General features: G+C 36.1%; 1 protein-coding gene across 3 annotated transcripts in view; it reads left to right on the forward strand.

Moving 5' to 3' along the window:
* The window catches only part of Sk (small conductance calcium-activated potassium channel), a 172,544-nt gene that overhangs the window by 12,265 nt on the left and 144,200 nt on the right, over nucleotides 1-16,079 (forward strand). The gene's annotated exons all lie outside the window — the stretch shown is intronic.

Here is a 16,079-nt window from a genome sequence, read left to right on the forward strand (position 1 = left end):
GTAAAGACGCCCGGTCACGTTGTAGAGAGGTCCAGATTCGAAAAATCACTGTAAAGAATTTATTGCGAAAAATATTATCCATGAGAAAAATAATGGAAAAAGTATACAAAATTCACCCGAAAAATATCACCATCATATCTGGGGTGATATTTTTCGCAATAAATTCTTTACGGTAATTTTGTAAAGGATGTTTATTAGCATCAAAAGTTAAATTATCAGTTATCGATTTAAGTATGCGGATTTACTGTTCCAATAGAAAGCTGTGATCGACAAATAATCGGTGCGCAGTCTACTGAGTTAGAAACGTATACAAAATTTATACAGAAAATTATTAATAGTATATAGACTATCATGATCCAGTCCGACCGAAAATGGCATCTTCTCTAATTAATAATATAATTGTAAGATCGGACCTGTTTCACTTATTATCTTTTATTAATCATCTTCGAATCTTAGTTTCTTTTAGTAAATTGCATTTGAAAAGTATTCCGTATAGAGTTTCCTACCATTTAATGTTAAATATGTCAGATTTAATGTTAAATATGTCATATTCGGAGTTATATATATGATCATATAACTCCGAATCTTATTTAATAATAATGAGAATTACGTTTAATGTCAACGTGACACGAAAATCAGACAGCTACAGTTAACGTTAAATATGTTATAATAATATAAGAATCTTTATCTTCCCTTATATTTATTCCATACATTTATGGAACAACATGAAGCTATGGTATAATACATGTCGCAAGAGAAATTAACATTTCTTAAATATATTTGTACAAACAATGAAAAATACATATTTTCTTCCGCATAAAGCAATAGCTGGGAATTTATATTACGTAAATCTCTAGGTATTATGCTTAATAATACGCAGGGATTTAATTTAACCGCTTAGATATTTAATTTAACATACATGATATTAGAAATTCCATACATCATGAATTCCATACAACGTGAATTATTTTAGCCATGCTCTTTCATTTCTTTATGGAACTGGCTATTCATAAATTTTTCCGCGCCCACATCTAACGTTATTTATAGAGAACATACAGATATAAAGGATGCATGAACTTTTGAATATACTGTTATGTTCGAAAAATGTGAAAATGGTTTTTCTCGTGAATTTGCTAAAAATTTCTAACTACGATAATTGAATTATGTATAATCTTTATTTAGAGTGTCTTTATCGCTATCTTTAACTATTCTTTAGTCGTTACTTGCCGAAGAAATTCGGCAGTAATGACTTGAGTGATTAATAACATTAACTGTCGATTGCGATCAACGAAACTCCAAGTCACGCAATAAGCCGGCGAGGAAAAATAAACGCGCAATCGTAAGGTTAGTATCTAAATGTGTGCCGGGGAATGCTCTGGCAATGATTTCGAGGTCGATTACCCTAGCGACTTACTTCGGCGTTGCTATCGCTGAGCTTGTCCGCCTGTAAGTGAACATTTATCGATTTTATCTAATATACATATATTGTATGATAAAATACGATACACACATTTATTTTGCATAAAAATGTAGATAAACTCAAAACAAGCGTCTTGTTATCAGTAAAGTGTCTTTTCGTCGAGAGAAAAAGATGTTTAATTTTTCAAAGGAGGAGGGTCCCTAAGGCCTGTTTTTGGCACTCTTCAAAATTGGACCAAAACGGCTTGAATCACTTCTTTATATCCTTGGAAGTAATAGGATGGATGAAGTTTTAAAAAGAACTGTTTTAAGAACTGTATGCACCTTTTTGAGCAACTACGATTCCTTAAGCTTTTAATTCAATAGACCAGATTCTGCTTATGTCCATGGCCTTATATATCGGACCCTATCTCACATCTTAATGTCAGAGATACACAAAGTGTACTTCCGTTTAGGCTGGAATTGACTGAGTATTACTTCCAAGGGTATAAAGAAGTGATTCCAGCCATTTTGGTCCAATTTTGAAGGGTGCCGAAAACAGGCCTTATTATAGAGACCCTCCTTCTTTACGACTTGAAAAATTCAACGGCAGAATTACGCGCAATTTGCTCTGGTGCTGTTATGTGCATATGTAAAATGGCTCGTCTACGGTTTTCTCTACGAAATGGTTTTGCGGGTCGATATCCTTTCGCTGTGTAACCACGTGAAATTGGCGTTGCATAATTCTCGCGGCTGCCGCGTAAACGAATCCGAGAAAGAATTACCGGGCCGTTTTTGTTGGCCCGTTTTTGTTCGTCAAGTTAAATATAGTAACATAAAGGCGTAGTTCGTATACAGAACGTACGATGATATATTATGTTGTGTCTGGGGTTATTGCACCTACACCGCAATGCGCGAGAATTATTGACAAGCTGTTTGAGGTTCTCTGCATTTGCTAACATACAATTCTGGATAGATCCATTTTTAATTATCGCTATTAATTTTTCAATTAATCTGAAATTAATTTAGATATTTTATTGGTTTAAAATAAACATTCAAGCGCGAGTTCGATAAAGAATTTACATTTACAAATTTGTGATCGTACTCGTCAACGAACTTGGAAACTCGAGCCGCGCCGAGAATGCAGCCGCATTTCATTGCCGCATCTCTGAAATGGGTCTGTTTTAATGCATAACCGTCTTCGTGTTACTATTTTTGTTACGTTTTCCCCGAAAAAAAAACGTGCTATTTATTTCAGCGATATTAAGTAGCGAGCATCTTTTTCTCCCGGTCAACGGGGGAGGGAAGAGTATAGCGGGCGCGTGAAACTCCATTCATTCTACTTATCGATACATCTTTCCACTCCCTGCGCCTCTCGAACAAGAGATATCACGATGTAGGGTATGTCTCGCCCTAAAATTAACGATCCATCGTCCTTTTGTGAAATTTATGGACAAGTTTCAAAAGATTATTTTTAGCAAAAGTTTCCAATAGAAAGTTTTAATCTAATAAACATTCGAGCTTAAGATTCTTAAAGAATTTCTTGTCCTTCGCGGCACGATATACGAGATGTCTATATCTTCCATTTATCTGTTCATCGAGTTTACAAATTCTCTCTTCCGCGTTTTTGTATTGATATAGAATAAGTTTTAACATGTTACGAACAGATAGTAAAGCTGACAATTGTTTCTAAAATTGTTAATAAAATTCAAGTGTATTTTATTTTAAAAGAATCTTGATTTGTGGAACGGCTGGAATTTAATTCTGAGAATTAAAAGAGAATTTAATAAGAAAGACTCGAAATGATGATGAAATTCGTATAAAGAGAAGTGGCAGAGTGCTCTGTTTGTAAGTTCTATTCAGAGCAGTTGAGCACTAGATGATTATCGTTCCCTTTCTCTCGTTTATAAACTATTTTCTACCGAGTTTTCTCGGTCTTAACCCTTGTATAACGTCTCTAGCTTCTCACAATTATGGCCAATTTCTTCACCGTCGGATAACTCTATCCTTCGGTTAACCTCAGGGTGCAGTTAGAAAGAGATGAAGAGTGAGGTTAACCGAAGGATAAAGTTATCCAACGGTGAAGAAATTGACCCTTAGTATCACACCATGAGTTTTTTTCGCTGTTCATTGTAAATTCTATTACATACATTGTAATTCTATAATATTACATGTCGCGGCGGTTATTAGAGTTTTATTGAGGTTCGTTATCGCGCGAGAATCTTCGTCCAAGACAATTTAAATGCATTTTTCACAACAACATGTGCGTTTTAATTTTAATTCTCCCTGCAGTGTTTTCGCAATGCGGAAGTTTTAGAATTTTGCACGAGAAAGATAGTACAAACGAGATTCGTAACATGTTGATTTTCAACATTTATGAACATGTTAAAAATCCATTAAAATCCAACTGCGCCGTTGTGTTGCAAAGCGTAAAATACTACATACGCAAGCAATAAAATCGACTGGCTGCAGATATGACACTTTTCCGCGTGCATCCCGTAACATGTACGAGCGGCGAAACTCGGGTTTCTTGTGTCGATTTATTCTTATCGTGATCGCCGCATCCGGGGCTTCTCTTTTTTCACCTCAGCGTGAAAGGCACGGATGCTCGAGTGCGCGCAAGGGGAATAAAAAGGGAGACACGCAGAGAAGAGAGCGCACCGGAGGAAGGCGGAATATATGTATATGAAAATCTGGCATAGAGAGAGATCTGTTTCTTCCTGCTCGGCTTATCTAATCTCTCTTATCTAATTTACAACTGCGTAATTCGTGTCGAATCCCTGGAAATTTCACGTTTTCTCGTATTTCAAGGTATCTCACCGTACGTATTGCGCGACTATCATTAATTAGTTTTTCACACAGAGTATTCGAGATGTTCGAATTGAATTTTAATGGATTAGATCCTCTGGAGTGTGTTCGGAGAGATGATCTTTCTCCGCGTAAAGTATTGAAGCACCGATAGTTGGCAAGTTGCGAGCAATCGACTCGGATATTTCAAAGTTCGAGTCTTTCGAAACGGAACTTCGGAAATTTCGCTGCGCTCGCGAACTTTCGATGGCCGCGATATATTTGGTCCTATATACGAATTTTTCTACATATTCGGAAGTCCCGGTATATAAAACTACATCGTGAATTTATCGTATCGTCGGTATGTACCCTAGGCTACGTTTGCGCGAGTGACGATCGTGACGAACACGCGATCGCGTTTTTATCATTAACGTTGTGTACCAAAGATCTTTCTGCGATGGCACGTTTCGAGCCGTGTCTCACGTATCGATCTCGCGCGTTACGGCTTCACAGGCTACATTTCATTTTATGCTATCGCGCTTGTTTTATAACCGGAGTGACACGGTGAGCACTAGACGCGCAGACCCCGGTGACTTTGAGGGAGAAATATATCGCACTTTCTTGACCGAGACGTATATCTTAATCAACAAGATCGTGCATCAGGCGCGCGTAGGTTCATAAGCCACTTTGCACGATAGGTGCGCAAGGAAATAGCACACGAACCAAGTTCAGATCCGGATCCCGCATATCGATTTCCTCGTCTCGCATGTTACGGCTCGGTAGGATCGTCCCTAGTCTAACCCAATCCTGTCGCGCGCCATTATACAACAATGATGAAGATCATTGGATAGGTCGGTGGGACACTCTCTTTAAGCTCTTTAAGTCGTTAAGCCCGCGTCGCAAATGGAAGGTTCGCGTGTACATGTTACAAATGGAGGACACGTATACGTGTTGCATCGCCTTTTCTTATAGGGAAGTAGGTAACGTTCTTATCATTAATAGCCAGCAATGTGTTAATTATAGAGGAAACGGAAAAATTCTATCGTAACTCAGGATCTCTCAAGATAATCATGCTGCAAGAATTATTTATTTATTCTCGAATAAATGTTGTTTTTCTTCGTTTGGTTCCGTGGCATATTTACTTTAGGAAGATAACAGAGTGATAAACGATAAACTTATATGATTAAACGTAAACGATCCATGATATAACGATTACTATGCTTCAGCAAAATTTAATGTGAAATTTATCGTAGGTAATAGAATAAAATAAGATAAAAATAATTACTAAATAATGTTAGTTTATTTCATTTTGTACACAAATAAACGAATTTTTCGCGTAATTGTGAAATATAATATCATCAATCGACAATTCTTCTCATTATTCTCTGTAAAAAAATACTATAAGATATTATTCGAATAGTACATTTTATGACATTTTTCATATTTTATGTCGCAAACATGTCCACATAAGATATAAAATAGCTCGTAAAATATACACGGTTCAATAATTTTACCTAAATATTTCTGTGCGCGCACGGAATAACAAGAGCAACCGTAAAAGAAAAATAATACGATTCCGCTGAAAAAGATGCAATTGTGGAAAAAGTGGAAATATTATTAGAAATTGGATATTATTACGTTTTACTTTTTTCCGTATCCCACTTTTTCTTATCATGAACCGCAAAAGAAATGTGATCTGTTATCTGACTTACCCCGTATTAAACGCAATAAAATATTATCTATAAAATACTCGAGAACAATTTGATTCGCTTACCGCGATATATCTGTGTGTAAACGATTTATCTTTTGCACTGAGAGTTTACATATCTCAATTCTTGTCAAAGAAAAAGATTGCTTATACATACACACTATTGTCCCCCTTCTGATATGTTATCTTTTCTTTTGATATTCAAACGAAATCTTCGAGCTCTACTTCCTCCGGTAGGGTAAGATACGGATATAGATATGGGATGAAGGGGATAAAGTAATATCCTGGGGGACAAAGTGTAAGCCTCGTGTCCCAGGCACGCACGTATAATATACACGTGCAAGTAGCGAAAGGTCGCCCCCACGGCGGTTGTTAAAATTATTATGTTTAATCGGGACAATCTGGATGGGTACGGGTTCGGGCTTCGATTGCTGCTCCATTCGCGATTAATCTTTAAACGGTCGCGTGGTTTTTTAAACAGATTATAGCCGTATCGACCGTGTCGACGAATGACGTTGCTCGCACAATTCAAGACCATCTTCGGGAGCTTGCGACGAATTCATAATGAATCGTCGATCATTCATCATCCGAACATGCGACGGAAGTGCCCGTGCACGAAGTACGTAGGCGCGAAATAACGAAGTTCATTTCCTCGCCAAAGACAATAAACGCGATACAGTGCAGTTGTAATATGTAAACAGGATGTTTTAGGTTCACCGAAATATCCTGTGTTTCATTTCATTTCCCGAACTCATGACAGATCTCGCAACAGATGATTTAAGGCCGCTTTTATATATATTTATGAGAAAATTTTACGAAAGTGTGTTAAATTCAGAAAGGTCAAGTAAACTATGTATTAAGAATAGGTAACAATTCTATAGACTCTTGGTGTATGCTTAAGCTACTATTGTTGATAAGCGCTTGTCATTGTCGCTTGGCACTCGTTGATCTTGAATAGTGCTCTACGTAAATTTTACATAGCATTTTTTTCCACAAAGGAAGAATTCTAGGTATATTCATTATAGGAAAACTTTTATAGAAATATGAATGTCTATACAGTAACTACATATAAGCACGATAATTTTAAATATGCCCCCGTTTGTAGTTTGACACATACATGTAAGTAATTCGTGCGCGTACATAGATGTGCTGACCTATAAAGATTTGAGATTCTTCAACTTTGGCACTGGCGAACTTTCGCATTATCATAGAAATTGCGGCATCAGTGTTGTCGCAATAAAGAATTTCAAAGGCATTCTTACGACCAACCACTCAAAAGAAGTTGCTTATCAGATTAGTTTTAAGACCGGCACAATTCTCCTCCGGGAGAATTTATGCAGCACGTAATGTAATTAATCGCGGCTATCGCAAAATAGATTTCCATTATATTCTAATTATCGTGAAAATTTAACAGCATTAATTATTATTTTCTCATAGGGAGCAGTTAAGTATCGTGTTCGAGATAATGAGTTTAATTGATAATACAGTTTCCTGCATGTAAGTTTTTATATATTTTTGAAGATAATTAAGAGTATAGTATAAACAAAAGAGTAGAAAAAAAATAATTAATACGATTTGCTTAACCTTTAAAGAATAATTATTGCAACATGTTATTATATATATATTTTTTCTATGTACAAGATTTATTTAAAAATAGTGACTTTTAATGTAATAAATATTTTTAATAAACATTTTAATTGATTTAAGAATAAAAACAGTTAACACCGTTTTTTAAAAGTTGTCAACTCCTTTTAAAATGTTTTCCCTACAAGTGCAAGTTTGAAGATAAACGCGTTATGAAGCCGAAGGGTTACAAGTATAATATACATACTAAACATGCAACAGTATGTAGCATATTTTATAGCCGGGCAGCTGAAAATACTCATAAATTTTAGTTGAAAAACACATTACGATGCAAAATGGTAAAAGATAGTTTTCAAAGTGATAAAACGTTTTATCTCTCATTAGAAATTTGTTACAAATTATACAAAGAAACGAATAATAATGTTGGCAATTAAATTGATTTTATCCAACGTCTGTGACTGTATTTCATTGTTCTTTTTATTGTTTACAATTTCTGTAATTTGCAACAATCGACATCTGAACGTGACTCTCGTATGCTTTTCTATACTCGAAATTCTCGATATAACGGGAACATGCAAGACAAAATTGCGCGCGGAATTAAGCCGATGTATTTCTATGCGTGACCGAATTTGCATAATTACAGTTCGTACACACGAGCGACTAAGTGTAATGTCCTACCTTAATGAATTCTCGATAATCAATGCGTTGGACCGAAATACTGGTGCATCGTAATTAATTTTTGTATTCAACGCGGTATATTTTACGCTATACATTTGATTGACTTTTCAACGTTCCGTATTTTACATCTGGTTTGAATAACGTATCATCAAACATTTCGTCTCTTGTAATGAGCTGCAAATTTTCTATGGTTGGTTCCAACAATCGTTGTTGTGAAAAGCGCGCTTCAGGCATTTACTATGTGGTTTATATGCTATTGGTAAAAAAAGACTCACGTTGCTCATGCACTTTTAACATAAAAAGTACCTTTTACACTATTTACCGATATAATCATTAAAATCGTATTAGTTATATATATATGTCAAATATAGAAACATGTCGAAAACGACTATAAATCATCGATGAAGCTTAATGCAGCGTTGCTATCATTTATCGCCATCATAATCGAACCACGAATACGAATATATACAGGTATGCACATAGACACATACATGCATATACAAATATATATACAAAATATCAATTTTATACATGTATTTATTATATTAATTTCAGATAATATACAATAAAAATATAATAATTATGAAACTGTGGCTGTGTAATACTCATAATACACATTTAATATCAGATTGATTTCTTTATTTGGATTTACGTTTTGATATTTTGTAATAAAGATATATACGAATGCAGATACTCCAATTCAATCACTATCTGTATTCTTGCTTTGATTAAAAGCATTGTTTTTATTGGGAGGTGATAATCATTTCTCGTGAAGCCCTGCTCTGGATCATGCGTGACGCGGCATGTTCTCCAAGGCTCATATGATATCAAATAGAACGGAATGCATTCCATGGTAATGTTTCTTTGGTTATTCCGCTCGTCTCTTGCGCTTTTCTAGTTTTACTATCGACATTCTGTCAGGAGTTTTTTGACGCAAAGAACATTCCACAGGGAAAAGGAAAACGGGAGAAAACGAAATGTCGTATCACGCATATATTTGAAGATTGGAAGCATGAATCAATTGCCGCAATCAATTTTCTCATTAAAAAAATGATTATGCCATTAAGAAAATGATAACGTTAAATGTTAGATAGAGTCAAAATGTAAATTAAATTTTTACATTTAAAGAGATATTAAAATTAATCAATTAATAAGACGAATTTAATAAATCTTTTCTTATACACATTATTAACTTTAAAGTTTATTTTGAACACAATTTAAATCTACCATTGCTGAATTATGTTTAGGTATACTGCTACTCTTTTGCAACATTTCTCCTGAGTTTCCTACAAATAATGATCGTTGCAGCATGAATTTATTGCTAGTCTTAATAAGCCCGGCGAACGGGGTCATATGTATCACACGTTAGATATACGCCCGCGGTGTGCATATGCTTCTGTATGCACAGCTACGTTGACGGCGGATTCCGAAACTTCGGTGTAGTTCAGGGCGCGAACGAAATAAACGGTAGCAAAACACACGTGGAGGTAACGCGCCTTGAGCCGTACCATAATCCAAATAAGGCTCCCCTAAATTTTCCGACATTCGAGAATATTCCAGGCATCAAGAAAAATAATTAATGTTTGTAGAAAGTGAACTTTGAAAGTTTCCGTCAAAGATCAACAGATTTTGACAGATTTAAAGTTTTTGATGACCTGATGTATTATGTTTCAAAGTTTTGAAATTGAATGATGCGGAGAATCTGAAACGCAATAAGGAGTGCAAAGTTTCAGTGGATCCTAAGCCTTTCTTTCAAGTTTTGAAAGAGTAATAATATTTAACAATTTAAGTTTGCCAAAATAACCCCTAGATCTAACTTGCATCTAACTTTGCATTTAACTTTTGGAAGGAATAGGATTATAGGTTTAAAATCATTAAATGTTAAACATCCGCAGCTTTACAAACTTCCGATATTTTGAGGCTTCTAAAATAAAAAAATATATAAAACTCAAAGGATCCGAAAAATTTTATAGAATATTTCAAAGCATTTTTAAAATGGTCTCTTAGACCCTTTTAAGCGTTGCTTAAATAGAGACCTTTTAGTAAGTCCTGATTTTCTGGGTCAATTCGATAGCTTCGAACCTGAGTGACCTCGAGACAATCGTATTTCACCGTGGCGAAGTTAATTTCCATTTCAACACACGTCATGATAAATCCCGTCAATGAATTAAACGGCCTAAAAGACTGACGATGAAAATGTAGGCCGCTTGCTTTTACTATGCTTCATTGTATAATGCTTTACTCCTGCACTTTTGTGAGTCATCAAAACTGGGCGATTGTTAATCGCTTCTAATTGCGCCGAAATACTTCGACGATAAGCTACCTTGGCAAATTAAATGAAACGGTTTCGTCGCGTGACGAAGATTTCGGCGATATATCTTTTGTGCCAAATACTGCAGTTTGTTCCGGTAAGATACATATATAATGTATTGCGGCATATCGAGGAATACGTACAAAAAATACATTTTACGAGAGACTAACACGATAGAGGCATATAATGCGTTTAACTTTATAGCCGATACTCTTTATCGAATATATTATTTATTAGTTTATTGATCAATATTGCTTAAATTATCGACACAATAATTAAATACCACCTGTTAAAAATGCAAATCGCATTAATCGTAAAAAAATGAATTATTACTGGGCACTTTAAAAGTAAAAGTAATATCGATTTAAAACAAAACAAACATCTGTTTACATTAATGTTTTCATACTTGCTGCAAAGAGTAATTGAGTAGTCTATCATATTCACGAATAGAATGACATATTTGACGGGCATCTTGCGATTTAGAAGTTAGGGATTCAGAACATCCGACAGTTTTATATTTAGGGGAAAAAGATAAGAAAGCAACAACTTTACGAACTACGAGAGACGAATTACGTCTTCCACGATTGTTGTCATCCGTCACCGGTATCCCACACTTGTAATAATTCACGTTTGAGCTAAGGCGAATTTCGGAGTTCGGCCTTTCCCTTTGACCTTCCTTTCACCACGGAGTAAAGTGAGAAATATTCGGCAGGGTATATTGTATGTCAAAGCGTTAGGGGTGTTCAGGACGGTCACGCAGTTCGGAGGCATATGGCATCACCACCCCTAGGGTCAAGTAGATAACTTCGGTCGAATAACCCTCAACTTAACTCGGGATAGTATTCAAGGATAACCTGACGTCAGTTCATTAGGCTGATTAATGAAGCGTGTCTCGGGACGCAAAAATTCACATAATCCGATCAGTCATTAGGAGTAATAGCGTTCCGTGCAAATTATATCGGAAGTTACACTGTAATTACACGGAAGCCGTGCATTAAAGCTTCTACTAATCGATCCATACATCGAGTTAATAAATAGGTGTACGAGGTGTCATTCATGGCTACGTGCGATAATTAATATTATTTTAATTAATATCAATCAACACAAATGTTTAAGAGATGTTTGTTCAATTTTCATACATTGTTTACATCGTAGAGATAATTTGAAAAGTTCTCTCTTTAGACAATCTATAATTTGCGTCAGATTTCAAGGTGGAGAATTATCTCCTGAATAATGTAGAATTGATTAAATAATAAGGTATACATAATATAAAAATAGTTTTATTATATATTTAATTTATGAAGGATAGATAAATGTATGTAAAGAATAAAACTTTGAACTATATGAATTAGGCCCTGTACACAATAAAGCACATATTAGGAATAAGAATAAGTATTGAATATTAGGACATATAAATATATGAATATTCTTGTAATAAATATTAAATATTAGGATATGTATATAAATGTAAGAATATTCCTATATTTGTATGTTATATTTTATTCTTCTCCATTGTGCATTACGTTTAATTATGATTACTAATTCCGATTCCTAATATTTAATATTTAAATTAATATTTAATATTATTTGTAATTTGAATATATAAATTTCAACATCTATTATTGCTCGAAATTTGGCCTTTTTTAATTGTTTTTGCTGTTTGCTTCATCGAGCGTAATTTTTTCGTTATTTAATATTTATTCTTATTCCTAATACGTGCTTTATTGTGCGCAGAACCTTTCACAAAGACAGCATTAATTTAAGTCTAAAGAATCAATCATTCTGTTGACTTGTATCCTGTTGATTCGTTCACTTCTTCGACACGCACTTCTCTATCGTAAAAAATTGCGTTTTAATTCTGTTGGGCCTGTAAACTTTAACGCCACGTTCAACTCCATTTGTTATCTGCCTTCGTTAATCTTCGCGAATTTCCCAGGCGGCGCGTCAATCCGGTCGGTGTAACTTCGGTATATGTCGATAGATTTATCGTAGCCGGCGATCGCGCGCAGGCAAAACCGCGTGTCATTTGCGTCGCCTTTATGTGTCACGTCACATGTAAGCGTCCCCGCGACTCCATCGCGATGGAAACTACTGAAACTCCATTGTGACGATGTGGCGTGGTGCTAGGTCTTGAAATTCTATAATGAATCCACCAGTAAGACATAATTCACCGCAGGCTGATTTAGCTCCTCTCCCCTCTTGGAGCTCCTGAGTTAGAATTCTCATTCTATTCCTACTTAGATTTAAACGCGATTCGAGCGCAGGATTGTATACGCAGAGTATCTTCGAACTTAAGCTAAAAATGAGTCTAATCATAATTTTTATTGCAAAAATTTTGAACTTAATCTCTCAGAATAAAATTATTTAAAATTTTGCTATCTATATTGTATCGTAATTGAGAAAATCTGAATTCTACTTTTAACACGTTTATTAATTTTTTAAATACTTTTATTCGTTTTTTTGAACCGCCAGAATGGAGCTATTTTTTTACATTAATGCTGCAAGTTTTTACCCGTATTTGCGTTACTCATTATTTCCATTTTATAGAGTAGCATGGTGTTATACGATATCTTAGGGGTATAAAATCTTTTTATTTTGTGTTCCATCATTCGCCTGTACGATTCTCTTTGAAAGGGGAAACTTTTTTTCCTCTTCTTTTTCCCCCTTCTCTCTCTCTCTCTCTCTCTCTCTGTTTTTAGTTCGTTTTCTTTTGCGTAAACTAATCTTTATTGCTCCGTTAATCAGCATGCTCGATATATATTAGTCGGAGCTTTTCGTCAGAGAGGTCTTTATTATCGTATGCCAACGTTATTATTATTATCGTGCCGGAGGAGGCCGGGTTGCACAAGTTTTCGTGAGATTCGCGTATAAAGCGAATTTCTTGTTTTGACGCATCAGATATTGCCGACAAAATTGCACGGAAGGCCGGGAGCGAAGCGAAGTTTTCTTTTTGATTACTCGTCGTCTGTGCGGAGAAGAACAATGTTTGAGCAAAATTTATTTTGTTTATTTTCACAGACGAGCATTTTAATTGGCTCGCTCTCGTTCCGCTTCCTAACGCGATTGCCCTTTTACCATCGATCACACACCACTTATCCTGGCAGAGATGAAAATTTGTCGTAGTTTTTCTTGCTTGTGTAGTAAAATAATTGGCGGTTTACATATACATATATACACGTCACATCTACATATATGTATATTAGTAACTATGATAACACAGAACGTATAAATTGCATGAGTACTTGTCATAAAAATATATAATTTAACGCAACGAGAGAAGAAATTTAAAAACATTAAATGAGACTTTTACGAAGCAAGTGCAATTAAATATAATTTAATTGTCTTGTTACGATTACGGTGGATTAATATTTATATTTTAGATATTTTATGACACATTTATGAGAGAATTTTTCTTAACGTTGAATATCTGAGAAAATATGAAAGAGGATTGTGCGAACGAGAAAAAATTGAAGATATATTCGATGAGCTTAATCCGATTATCTTGGATAAGCTTGCAACGTCTTGTAATTATATCAGATCTATCTTGTAATTATCCGTCGGATTACAGAAGGGCGTGATAAAATCACGTTCTTCAAGGGTTTATTTGTTCTGTTGATGAGCCAATCAACGTTTTTATGCCTAAAGAAACAATCAAACGCGATCGAAGCCCGGAAAACGTCAGTCGCTCCTCACGAGAGTTCGTTCATGCGTTTTTATTTTCTCTGCGATTTTCCCGGGGCGATTCATTCCCGAATGCACACGTGTATTTGTACTCCCTTCCCATTTTCTACGGTATCTCACACAGAAATTCGACACTCAATTTTCGCTTTGTGTTGATCTCTGTTGCCGATGCGCTGTCGTCGTCCCCCCCCCCCCGATCCCCTCACGCCCAAGAGATATTTTTCTATTATTTTACCATTATTCTACCCTCTTTTATCTCTCATCTCCCTCTCGATCTCGATGGCTGTTGTTGTTTTCGTCATCTCCGCCATCTCTTCTGAGTATGGATTAAAAAAATACAGCCAGGGGCCAGCTCGTCGATTGGCATTTACTTTATCTCGATCGTGCTTTTATCTGATCCGCTGTATATTAGCGAGCCTTCACGCGCGTGGGAGACGTTAAAACAAATGAAGTGCGCCGTTACGTCGTCGACATTAACCCCTTGCCGTATGTTTGCGTTGGGTTAACTGCACGCGGCGCGAATTAATGTTCGCGGTTGCTCAGCCCACAGATAATCTCTCGTGATTACGCTATTAATATTCCTGTAATGTCTAGCCTACCTAAACATTACACGATGTCTTTTTTTTTATCGTAACATCAGGGTTTTCGTAATTCTTCGCGATCTTCTCTAATATCGCTCGCAATTATTGACTTCATCTTACTTTCGTCCTCCTCAAACTGCGAACAGCGCAAATAACGAGAAAGCTATTGACACTCGGTAAATTTAGAGAAGTAGTTTCTCCCGCATTTCGTTTGAAATTTGTCAGCTCGAATGAACAAAGTCGTAGAATAATCTATAAAATATACGCATAATTATTGCTCATTTTATTAACATCTATTGCAAAAAAATTAATTTTTTATGTACTTAAATGTATTTTACGCGTAGCCCCGACACACGACGCGAGCTTTCGTGCAAAACGCAAGTATACATTTGATCGTCGGACAGCTGAAAATTTGAAAAGGGTCTTCTTCGCGCGCATGAATGCGCGGCATGAATAAACAAAATCCAGCGAGCGCCCAGGGGGAAAAGACTGGCACGCAATAAAGGGGCAATTAAGCAAAGGGTACATAACTCGGGGCATCATGGTGAGTTGTCTCGCATGTCAATTTCGATTCTCCCATCAGGGACAATCTACGGATACGCGGTCGTCGCGCGACCGCGAGTTACGGGAAGGGTCTCCGAGGAATTTGATTAGATCTCCAGGAAATGTTGTAACCGACGTGATCGGTTTTTGCCTTCGCAAAGACACTTCTCGCAAAGTTGGTTAAAACCATTCTCTCGTCTACGTGGTCGGTGCATGTCCTTTTTGATCTCGAGGTAATTTAATTAAACTCCCGATCGCAACCGCGCACCGAGGTAGGTGCATAGCAGCCAATAATCATTTGAATTCCTAAGATGAGAAGACGCGCTGACGTTTTGCGGTAATTTGCATATCTTCGTAGTCATATGTCTGCTTCGCGTAGCGACGACCTCGCGAGAGAGATTCGCGGCACTTCGTTACAGGCTATTTAAATTTCCGGCAGATTAACGTACCGACGTTGGAGACTTGTTAGGATATTAAAAATAAAATCAGAAAAGAAAGAGAACAGAATGATAGTATTAATAATGGAATACTCAGTGTTAGTGAATTAACTAATTTACGCTCGCGGACGAGATTACTTGAATTTATAACTATTTACTGTGTCTCATTAATCGAGTCCTTTTGGGTAGCGCACCATTTCTAGAACTCCCAGCCAATTGCGCGCTTAGAAACGGTGCGCTTATCTACACTAGACACTAGTCTACACCCAAAAGGACAGTCGATTACAATGAGACGCGGTGTACATAGTAGAAAGTTAATATTATATTCCGCGCACGAAACGCGAGTCGCAAAACATGCGTTTGCGGATACG

The sequence above is a fragment of the Temnothorax longispinosus genome, chromosome 11 (assembly GCF_030848805.1).
Source record: "Temnothorax longispinosus isolate EJ_2023e chromosome 11, Tlon_JGU_v1, whole genome shotgun sequence".
Classification (NCBI taxonomy): domain Eukaryota; kingdom Metazoa; phylum Arthropoda; class Insecta; order Hymenoptera; family Formicidae; genus Temnothorax; species Temnothorax longispinosus.